This window comes from Lonchura striata, chromosome 15 (genome assembly GCF_050655825.1).
Source record: "Lonchura striata isolate lonStrDom1 chromosome 15, ASM5065582v1, whole genome shotgun sequence".
Classification (NCBI taxonomy): domain Eukaryota; kingdom Metazoa; phylum Chordata; class Aves; order Passeriformes; family Estrildidae; genus Lonchura; species Lonchura striata.
The window spans coordinates 14421504-14431411 of record NC_140717.1 but is presented as its reverse complement, the minus strand read 5'-3'; the positions used below and the strand labels follow the sequence as shown (position 1 = coordinate 14431411).

General features: G+C 50.4%; 2 protein-coding genes across 12 annotated transcripts in view; one reads left to right on the top strand and one right to left on the bottom strand.

Moving 5' to 3' along the window:
• MTRFR (mitochondrial translation release factor in rescue) overlaps positions 1-1412 on the bottom strand; it is a 29600-nt gene extending 28188 nt beyond the window's left edge. Inside the window, exon 1 of the mRNA XM_085593349.1 lies at positions 1402-1412. The gene's annotated coding sequence lies outside the window, so the exon portion shown is untranslated. The remainder of the gene's footprint in view (positions 1-1401) is intronic.
• A 25-nt stretch (positions 1413-1437) lies between these two features.
• PITPNM2 (phosphatidylinositol transfer protein membrane associated 2) overlaps positions 1438-9908 on the top strand; it is a 122223-nt gene continuing 113752 nt past the window's right edge. For 7 of the 11 annotated variants that reach the window (XM_021532744.4, XM_085593326.1, XM_085593325.1 and 4 more), the window contains exon 1: positions 1459-1597. The gene's annotated coding sequence lies outside the window, so the exon portion shown is untranslated. Of the gene's footprint in view, positions 1598-3375; positions 3487-6321; positions 6459-9908 lie in introns of those variants that run through there. The other 4 variants (XM_021532743.4, XM_085593320.1, XM_085593318.1 and 1 more) reach the window with 4 other exon arrangements.

Sequence of the window (9908 nt, the reverse complement as noted above, 5' to 3'; positions counted from 1 at the left end):
AAGGGGGAAAAAAGTGTTGCTTTTAGTAAACTTCTAGGCCAACCTTCTCAAATATCTGTGTGACCTGTTCGGTGTGGTGCCTTTGGCCTGATTCATCAGAGGGGCAGAGGCTCTGCAGTTCCAGATTAAATCGGTGGGAGGCCTGAATGCTCAGTGCTCCTGAAAATCAGACCTGAAGCGCCAAAAACTGGGACACAGGGAGCGTTCACTGTGTGCTGGCCCTGCCCTTTGCTGGACATTGTCCTTTTGCTTATAATCCCCTTTCAACTTCCCCTTAACGTGAGAAAATTGCCTCGTTCTCTCTTTGAGGACACATAAGGATTTCCAGATAACCAGAGAGGTTTTTGCTTCCTCTGTGGAGGACTTTAGTCATCTTCCTCTCGTGCTCTCACCTGACACCTCCCAGCTATGTTGGCATTTATCGCTTTTCCAGATCTACAAGGTCCTGCCTGGAGCCCCAGGCTCTTGTCTGCCTCAGTTTGCCCTTGCAAGACACTCCCATGCATATTTTTCTCTATGACAATAAACATTTCAGCTCCTCCAGCTCTGAGATTTAAACTTAGGGAAATAAAATTTCTGTTTACATCTCTAGAAAGCAAAATTTTAAAATTCTGTCTTTGATAGGTTTAGGCATAATCTGCCTTGCACAAAGCTGAAACGTGGATGATAATTTAGTGTAGAAATTCAGGGAGCAGTTACAAAACAAACTGCGAGTACTTTGCAGAAGGGAAAAAGGGCTGGGATGATGCATCCTGAATGAGAAACAACCGCAGGAAATTAACAAAGGTTTAAAAGGCCACGCTAAATTTCATCGCAGGGTCTTTTCCTGAGGTTTCGGCATAAAACAATCGCTGAACTTTTTGCGATTTTTATTTTTCCGCAGTAAGCTTAGCCGAGAGTAAAGATCGAGGAGTCCCCAGCGCTGCCCTGAGGGCAGCTGAGGGCACAGCGCGGGCTGGGGCTCGGTAAGCCCCGTTACCCGCGCTGCGGCCACCGCTACCGGCAGCGAGCGAGCCCGGCAAGGGGCGGCGAGCGGAGGAAGGCGGTACGAGCCCGGGGATCCCCGCACCACCCGTTCTTTCTTTCTTTCCCCGTTCTTTCCCCGCTCTTTCTTCCCCTCACGGCGGGGCGGTCCCGCTGCCCGCGCCCCTCAGCGCGGCCGCTAGGCGGCGCCCCCGCCCCGCCCGCCCGGCTGAGGGCGCGCGGAGCGGCGCGGGGAAGGAAGTGGCGGCTCCCGGTGCTGCCGGTGCGCGGGGCTCGGCTCGCTCGGCGGGCGGATAAATCCGCGCGGCCCGCCGTGCCACGGCAGGGCAGGGGCAGTGCCGGCGCGGGGCTCTTCGTCTTCCCCGCTCCCTCCTCCCCCGCAGCCGCGGCGGCCTGCCCGCCTCGCCTCCCCCCCGCCTCCGCCGTCCCCGCGCCGCGGCAGCGCCGGCGGGCGAGGAGCTGCCCGCGCCCGGCCCGCCCGCGCCGGGGATTATGCCAGCGGTGCGCGGGCATGCCGGCAGGCAGCGACCCGTAGGCAACGGCAGCCGCCGAGCCGCGGCGGCATCGGCAGCAGCAGCAGCGGGAGCCGCGGCCGCCGCGCCGGGAGCAGCCGGTGCGTGGCGGGGGGCGCTGAGGGCGGGCGGGGGGCGGCGGGGCGGGCACCAGCACCTGGCGGCCCCCGGCCCGGCCCGGCTGCGCCTCGGCGGGGGCGGGAACCGCGGCGGGACCGAGGGGAGCCCAGCTGGGCTGGCCGGGCCCGCGGAGGGGCCGGTGCAGCGCGGGGGCCCCTCCCGGGACCGCGGAACGGCCCCCGCGGGCCGCGGCGGATCCCGGCCGGCACCTGGAGGGTGCCGCGGCCTGAGCGGGGCCGGGCTGTCCGTCCTTCCCCGGGATGCGGCGGTAAAAGTTTCCCGATGGAGCGGTCGGTGACCGGGAGGGCCCCGCGGCCATGGCAGCGCCCGGCACCGCACGCCGGGGACGCGGGACCGCAGCCCCGCGCTGCCGGGGCGCGGCGTGAGGCGCGGCCGGTGCCCGGCTCTCCCTGTGCCCGCAGGTCGCGGGCGGCACGCACCGCTCCGTGCCCGCGGGGCACCGGCCACGGGCGGACGGACCGAGCACCCGGAGCGCTCGGGGCGGCGATGGGCCGGGGCCAGCCCTCGGGACAGCTCCGTCCTGGCCCCCTTCCTCCGGTACCGCATCTCCGAGCCTTGAATTTCACCGAATTCTGCTCTGGCAGGGGCCCCCGGTGGAGGTTTTGCCGTGCGGTGGCCTAGGAGCCCCTCGGACGGGGCCTGGCCGTGGGGAGGGCGTGAAGGGGCTGCCGCGGGTGCCTCCCATCCCTGTGGGAGAAGAGCGCAGCAGCCTCAGAGAATAAAAAGAATCAATGCCGCTGGCTGATTACAGCTGAGGGACAGCCCCGTGACATTTCGGGGCTCGAGGCCCCCCTGTGTCAGGGCACTGCTGGCCGTGCTCCTCAGGCGGTGCTTTTCCTTGTGGAAGTGGGAGGAAGAGATTCTTCCCTTTGGGAAGAGCGGAATGCCCATTCCTTAGCTGGATGATGGGCTGCAAGAGGGGATTCTTTTTGCTGGGCCCGGCAGTCCTTTCTCCTGGCCTCCCCACCCCTTGACAGAAGGGGTCCTGCCTTGTGTTCCCGAACAACCCCGGGCTCCATCTGGAGCGTGAAGCTGCTCCGTGGCTACAGCGTGAACAGCTCCAGCTTTTTGCCCAGCTGTGGGAGGATTAAATCCCTTCCTTCACGTCCTCCCCAGCCTCTCCTGCTCCACAGAAGAAGCAGAAGCACAGAGCGCACTGAGGTGCTCAGCCTGGGGCTGGGAGCGTCATTCAGGGAGCCCCTCAGAGGAGCGCCCTGCTCAGTCAGCTACACAAGCCAGTCCTGTCACATTTCACTTTTAAATGCCACGACTGAGGTGAAGTTTATTTAAACTGTGTATTTAAGGAAAAAAAAAAAAAAAAAAAAAAGTTTCTTCATGTGTTGGTACCTGCTCTAAAGTGAGAGCTTCCATCTTCTTTGTGCTCTGTGTGTCTGGAAGCTGCTAAGTGGAAATTTGATGTCAGGAAGCGTCTTCAGTCTTTGAAGACAGAATCTGTGAGTGCTCAGCTCTGAACAGGAAAGTGACAATAGATCAGTCTTTGTGGACATCAGGACTTGAATAGGCGGATGTTTGAGCGCATGTGAGAATATCAGTGGCTGTAGGACTCCTTCTCCCCCGATGGCACCGATTCCTGTTCCATGCCCACATCTTTTTGCTCGTGCTGTATTTTTATCGCCGGGTTTATTTTTGTCATGACTGCGTTGTGCTCCGGGTAACACAAGACGACTGCCTGCCTTACAGAGTTCAGCACTGGCTTCTGGGCGAGGGGTTTTCCCCCCACCCACTGTTGAGCAGGAGACTGCTGTTTGTAGGGCAGCTCTTTTCCCTCTTTTCCTGTGGCAGACCTCGTGCCTCCGATGGATCTCTGAGTGCCTGGTTATTGTGACAGGTAACCAGCTCCTTGTTGTGGCCGCAGGCTGCTCGGTAATTGAAACGTCTCCTCGGGATATACAGAATAAAGAATGGCCAGGCATGAAAGCATTGTTGCAGCCTTGTCTTGGCTTGTGGTTTGTATCAGGATTTCTGCTTTGTGGTCCTTGCAGCGCGTTCTGGTTGTGGCAGCATCTCTGAGAGGGGAAGAAATGAGCAGCCGGGGCTGGGAACGCAGCTTGTGCTGCTTTTGATGGAGCAGACTTCTGGTAGGCTGCTGGGCTTCATTAATCATATTTAAGTTTCTGTCACTAACTTTTAATTAAAAGCATAGTTGATACCACTTTAATGAACGTACAGATGTTAGCCATCTTCATGCATAAAAATGCTTTTTAATTCCCTTACTATTCCCTTTATGGCCCTTAGATGCTTTTGTTGCCATCTAAACCGTGTACAGTAGCAGCTCTTTATCTTCTTAATAAAACTTTTTCTTGCGTGTGTGTTCGGGAAACAATAATGGTTTGAGTAAACAATTCCCTGGTATCTTTTAGCAAAATTCTTTTTAGAACTTGGCAGAAAGGGTCAGAAGTGGTGCCTAAATAGTGAACTCCAAGGCTGTTGGTGACTATAGCCCGGAGCCTAATGTAAGTCACCTGAAATTCTTGGCTGTTCTCAGGCTTATGTGAGGTGATGAAGAAAATAAGAAGCCCTCAGTGTATGACTTTTGATTCTGATGAGCTTCATGAGGATCTTTTCCCCAAATGACAACTTCTTATTAAAATATCTTTTCTATTTTGGGCTTGCTGCTGATGGTGTGTGTCAATGCTTTGTCGCTTGTTGTGCATCTAACAGCCTGAGCATTTATTGTGATTTACCATCTGGCATGTGGGAGTTTTATCTAACTTCTCATTTTACTTGACAGCAACCAGTTTGGAAAGACCTTGTCCTGATTTTTTTTTTCTTCCCCCTAATAGAAATTATCAAAACTTAAAACTGACAATGGAGCTAAAAGGTTTTGGATTTAAATAATTACTCTCTTTTTATTCACAAATTGTTACTGCTTCTGTGAGCTGGCCAAAGAGAGAAGCAGCGCATCCTTCAAGTGAGCTAATTTAAAGAAGGTTCCCCCAGTTAGTCCTAAGGAGCATTTATCTCCCCTCTGCATTCAAATAAAACTCTTGTCATTCAGTTGCTGTCTTGGCAGCCTGAGTGGAAGGCTTTGGAAAATGGCAAGTGAAAGCTGATGCTTGCTCCTGAGTACAGTTTGACTCATGCCTTTCATGCATATTCACCATAATGTCCTGTTCCAGGACAAGCAGGATCCCTCGAGAAACATTTCTTCTTTTAAGGTGTTTTTCTTTTAGGCTTCCTCTTGTTAGAGACTCAAATAAGAGGAGAGGCCAGAAACAGGCATCGATGTGTTGCTTTGCTTTATTTCTATTTTCTTAGAAGGAAAAAGCAACCCATGGTTTTCTTAACAGCCGATTTCTCTAAATGGTGAAGATGCCTTCTCATTTAATTTTAAAACTGGCTGACGTAGGGTGTGATGCAATTAATATTTCTGTTTATCTCCCCAAATTGGTAAAATATGCCTAAATTTAATTTTGAGCCCAAAAGCATCTTATAAACAAAAATGTTCTGTAGTTTTCAGTGTGAATGGAAATGGAATAATTAATGGGGGAGAGAGGAGGGAGTAAATAAACCACTTTTTATTTATAACTTTATTTCCTGGGTGTTGGAGGAAATCCAAGTGCCACAAGATTGTACTGGGGCAGAGTCTGTCTGAGCTCACCCACAAACTGAAAGGGAATGTGGCTTCTCTAATTGTGGTGTCCATGCCAAGAGTCCTAGGAAAATTTAAATTAACAAAGTAACGAATGATATTTGGATGTTCTTAGTGTAAGAAGAAAACAATCTAGCCTGGTGCTGGCCCAGATCCTGTCACTACAGAGAATTCTAATCAGCATGATGCCAAGTCAATAGACCGAGCTCCTGAAGTCAGGCTCGTGCATTTTCCATAGGAAAGAGGGTTTGCTGGTGTGACTGGATAGTGGTTTCAATTTTTCCTTTTAACTGAGCTAATATTTCTTAGATGCTCACGGCAAAAAGCTTCAGTAAATCCCACTGGAGTATTTAGAAACCAGTTGGGAAAAGGTATCTTTCATTTTGAAGGAGGGAGGGAGAGGTGCAGGGGACCTCCGGAGGGATGGCAGGATCTGGAGACAGCTGCTTCCCCTTCCTGCAGCTCTTCCTGAGCGTGTGACACAGGGTCAGGCTTCAGAGGAGAGAAGAAACAAGAGGTTGCTCAGGCAAGTGGAGTTCTTGGGCAAATCTGGGTGCAGGGCAAGAAGTCCAGTTGGCAGAGGGCTAAAACCCGCCCTGGGGAGCGCACCTGAGGAGGTGCTGGCTTTGCAGGGAGAGGCCATCCAGGAGGGAAAGCAGTGCCCTTCTCCCTCTGGCTGTCCCTGTGCCGGGGGTGGTGAGAGGATGAGCAGCACCCTGGGTTTGGTGGCTGGGTCAGTGCAGGGCGGGGGCCTGGCAGTCCCGGGGTCATTGTCCCAGGATTATTGTCCCGGGATCATTGTCCCGGCAGCCTCAGACCTGGCGCCGGGCAGGGACGCACATGCCAGCGCCCTGAGTGTGCCCAGGGTGCCACTGAGGGCAGGGACAAAGCACACACCTGGCTGAGGAAGGAGTGCTGATAGGAGAGGGGCACCCACAGCAGAGTCTTGGACTCCCAACGGCAGCACGGGCTGATTTTGGCTTCTCCTGACCTAGGTAGAGAACTCCAAATTAGATTTTTTTTTTCCTGGATTTAAACAGCCTCAGACAGATTTGAAGACCTACAACATCCAGAAGTCTGCACCCCTGTGGACCTCAAGTTGTTTTCCTGCAAAAATAACCCAAGCCTGAGTACTGAGTACCTTGGATAGCGAGGACTCTGCACAGCTTTTGCGGTCCTGGCTTTGTGTGTTTGGACAGCTGAGACTGGTGAGTGCTGAGGTGTGGGCACAAACCCTAAAACTCTCCTTGGCAGGAAAACAGGTGGGATTAGGTGAATTGGAGGGAGTCCCTTGATGTGATGAGGAAAAGTGATTTCCCCTCATGGCTTTCTTTAAACTTTTCAGTCTCCAGTTGTAGACCAGATACTGGGATTTCTACTCAGGGGTTTTCCACAGGTTTCTGTGGTCTCATCATGGTGGGGGGAAGGAACTGAGATCCAGTAAATCCAGTAGTGGAACAGAGGTGGTTTGCTGTGAGCTGGTAATGCAGTTGGTGAGGACTTGGTGAAGAAAATAGTGAATGAACTGCTGAACAATTTGTAATTCACCATTGGACAGGGATTCCTGTAGTGGCCAGGGGAGCTAACTCTGATTTGTTTGGATTGCTGGCACTTACATAACGATCAGGGAGCTTCGGGATACTAATTCAGGCTTAACCCTCAGAGCAGTGACCTGGGAAGGCATTTTAATGGTGTGATAACCAATTTGGAGGGTGGGAGTGTGTAATCACATCAGCATGCTGAGGTATCTGGGCACTGCAGGGGCGAGGCCGCCTTATCTCGGGCTCCAAAGAAGTTTGGTATTTACATGACTTAACTCTGGATGTGTAGAGGGGCCTCAATTCCATTATGTATTTTAGAAGGTTATGGGAGGATTTCAGGTTTTTCTGGTACAGCCAGCAGTTTAGCTTCAGCTGTGTTTTGTACAGGTGTTCATAAGGAGTTGGGTTTGGATCATTTTGTGTCTCTTTTCAGATGATTTGGGTTGGAGTCAGAGTTGTCCATAAAACAACCTGGAGGGCTGTGGGCACTTCTGAAGATGTAAAAAAAATAATGGGCTGCCATCAGCTACTACATGTTTGGAAGGAAGAGCAAAACAATTTCAAATATGCATTTGTATATAAACGGGGTGTAATTATGTTTTGTATACATCAGAGGACAATTCATTGGGAATAATTTCACTTGTAATTTGTTTCAAGATCAATACCATAACTGAAATAACCTTCTAAAGGTACAAACATGGTAGAATCACTTTCTCTATGTGGGTGGCTTACCTATTTTAATGTTGCCTTTTTTTTTTTTTTTTTTTAAAAGAAGGAAATAGAGATTTTATATTTATCATATGAGATTAAATTGAAATCTAAATATTTACATCTTTTCACTGGATCTGGGGTTGAGCACCAGCTGTAGGCGTTGCCAAGCTGTTGAAGTTGTCTCCTCCACAGAGCAGGTTGATTTCTCCAGGGTGGTGGCGAGATGGAGCCTCGTCTTTCTGCCTCTTATTTTCTAGCCCATCTCTGCATCTGGAGGTCCTTCCCTCTGTGGGCTCTGTGACCCGGCCTCACGTTCAGAACAGCCTAAACAGGCTGAAGCTAGACATGTGTTGTCTCCACCAGAACGCAGAGTAAACTGCAAGCTGTGAAACTGGAGGGGGAGTCTGGGACACGAGGATGTAAATAATTGGAGATATTTGGTGGAAAAGAGCAGGAGGGGGAGGAAGGCCTCTCGCTTGATTTTTTCTGCCATCCCATCTCCTCAGTAACATTCTCTGTGCTCTTCACAAGCAAAAGTGGAGGATCACTTCTGTCTTAAGGAAGGGTAAACCAGGAGCAGACATAGGAAATGCTGGAGGCACAATTCAGCAGAAGAGACACTAAAATTCCTGAGATTTCTGTCTCTGGTTTTGTTTTGCTTTCCTCGTTTCCCCGTTAATTTCTTGAGCAGGCTTGACATGGGGCTTTTAGGCTTCTGATCCACCAAAGTGAACTGATGGAGAACACCTAGCCTGTTTTGTTCTACCTCTCTTTTTTTTAAGGATAATTTATCCAGACTCATGGGACTGTTTGTTTGTCTAACCTGTCTCTGGCTTGTAAAACATTGTTTCTTGTGTTAACTTCAACAAACAGTAAACATCTTCCATCAAATATCCTCAGAAATGTGGTTAGCCTGGGCACAACTGTTTCTATTGAGACTAGAACAACTTTAAAATTGTTTTAAAATTGCTCTCTTTTGCTTACATTTAATACTTATAAATAAGTTTTGCAGAAGGGCACCTTCATCTAGCACACTGCCACTGTGAGGAAAGAAAAGCGTATTTGGACAAGCCTACTTGAAGGATGAAACTTCTGTGTGTTGCCCTGGCTTCCCAATTTTCATTTATCCTTTTGTTCAGAACAGGGACAGATGGTTTGATTTGCCTTGGGTATCTTTAGGTCGAATCTTCTGCATCATGTCTGCCAAACATCTGGGCAGAGAGGATGGAAAGAGCTTTCTGTCCTGCCTGTTCCTTTGTACAGGTGCCCCAGCAGCAAGAGGAGTTTGACATAAAGGGGAGATTTATTTCACGTCTAATGGAGCATCTGTATTATCAAAGGCAGATATGTCAGAGTACTTTCCCCCTCCCTGCTCTGTCTTTTGTTGTCTAAATGTCATTTTTGCTGATAGAACTTATGTTGTATTCCTTGTTATCAAAGTAGAACTAAAAAAAAAAGAAAAAAAAAAAGAGGTGATGCTGTGTTTTGAATGTTGTTACCAAAATCATTGGCTAAACCAGGTAGAGTGAGGATTTTAATTCCTGGTTTAAAGACTCAGTATAATTTGGCTTTCAGACCTCCCATTTTTCCCAAATCAAGTTTATGGTAGCAGCAGCCGTGAGTGTCAGCTTCTGATTATAAACAGATTTGGAGCCACTAAAAACCTCCTTGAAATCAGTTTGACAACTGTTTGAGAACCACCTTTTTAATATTCTCAGCAAGTTCCCTGCTGAGGTTTCTTGCAGCAGCCTTGTAGATCTTGTAGATGTTAGTCTTTCCTGCATATTTTATTTTAACTTGCTCATAAGCTTCCTAGGAGAATGCACATGGATAAGCTTTTCCAAGCTTTTTGAAAATTCATTTTTACAGGGAAACCTGGGCTCAGTGAGATGAGAGTTGAGTGGAAACTGGTTGTGCTGTGCTGGGGAGTGCAGCACCTTGGTGCTCAGAGCACCTTGCAGGGAGGTGCTTTTTGCTTTTGTTTGGTTTTTTTGAGGCTGAATCCCAGTTTCTCCCCACAGTTTCTGACTCCAGGTGGGTCTCTGGACCAGCAGAGGGGAGGAGGGTGCAGCAAATCCATCCCCATGGGAGACAGTGGGATGGGATGGACTGGGGCTCTCAGGGTGCACAGGCTCAGGTGGGAGAGGGGAAGGGGACATTGGCTGGTGCTGGTTTTTATTTCTGCAGCCTGGGACAGCCCCTGGTCTGAACCACTGGGCTCAGAAAACCTGAGCAGCTCCTCAGGGAGCATCGCCCCAGGCCTGTGCTGCGTGCCCAGGGCTCTGCACTGCAGGGATCAAGGGATATTCCATGTGGAGGTGGGAAAAACAACCCTGGCAGCCTTTCTTCCTTCGAGGCTGGCAGCGGGAGCAGAGTCAGGGACATATTTCCATTTGACTCATCTGT